Here is a 1,016-nt window from a genome sequence, read left to right as displayed (position 1 = left end):
CACTGTTGGACAGCATAGGTGCATTTGTCTGCCAGTCATGTGCACAAAGCACATTCACCCTTATGGACCATATTCTGAGCTATGGGACAAACCTCAACACATTTAAAAGAAATGACGTAATAAAAGGTTCATTTTCCTGCCACAAAAGTTAAATTAAAAATCAATAACAGAAAATTATCTGGGGAATTCTCCAATTTGTAAGTTAAACACCACACTTCCAAATTACTCATGAGTTAAAGAGACATCCCAAGGGAAACTAGAATGAGAATGAAAAATATTTTTAAATCTCTGGGATACAACAGAAGAAGCACTTAGAGGAAGACTTTATAAAATTAAATGCTTATGTTAGCAGCAAGAAATGTTTTGAATAGGTAAACTCAGTTTTCATCTTAAGCTAAAAAATGAGTAGCAAATTACACCAAAGCAAGTAGGAAGAAGAAAAAAATATGTATGAAAACAGAGGTCAGTGAAATTGGAAAAGAAAAACAATGAAGAAAATCAATGAACTAGATCAATAAAGTTGATCAACATCTAGCTACAATAATCAGCAGAAAGAGATAAGCATAAATTATCAATATCAGCAATAGTGGACATCACTACAGATTTTACAGACATTAAAAGGATAGCAAAAAACATTATGAACAATTTTATGTAGATAAATTTGGTCATTTAGATGAAATGGACATATCATTGGAAGGACACAGACTACCAAATATCACCAAGAAGAAAAACATACTTGAGTAGTCTCATGTCTATTTTTAAAAATCAAAATCATGGTTAAAAAAATTCTCACAAAGAAATCCCCAGGCTCATTCAGGCAGAAGAACTATACTAATTTTATACAAACCTTTGTTTGGAGTGTCTGAATGCAAGAAACTGAGCAAAACCTCTATGAAAACATGTAGCCTGGAAACACTGAGTAATGAAAAAAAAGTGCACTTCCAAGTGTTAATTTTCTGTGTTCACGAGCACTTCCCACCAGTGGAAACCTAATCTCCATTCTGACGAGAGGAACA

General features: G+C 33.2%; 1 protein-coding gene across 1 annotated transcript in view; it reads right to left on the bottom strand.

The window, feature by feature from the left end:
- The window catches only part of Lama3 (laminin, alpha 3), a gene marked incomplete at its 5' end in the record, with an annotated part of 381,164 nt that overhangs the window by 341,610 nt on the left and 38,538 nt on the right, over positions 1 to 1,016 (bottom strand).

This window comes from Chinchilla lanigera, unplaced genomic scaffold (genome assembly GCF_000276665.1).
Source record: "Chinchilla lanigera isolate Chin_1 unplaced genomic scaffold, ChiLan1.0 scaffold00001, whole genome shotgun sequence".
NCBI classification, from domain to species: Eukaryota; Metazoa; Chordata; class Mammalia; order Rodentia; family Chinchillidae; genus Chinchilla; species Chinchilla lanigera.
The sequence above is the reverse complement of the archived record's forward strand: the minus strand, read 5'-3'. Positions and strand labels throughout refer to the sequence as shown.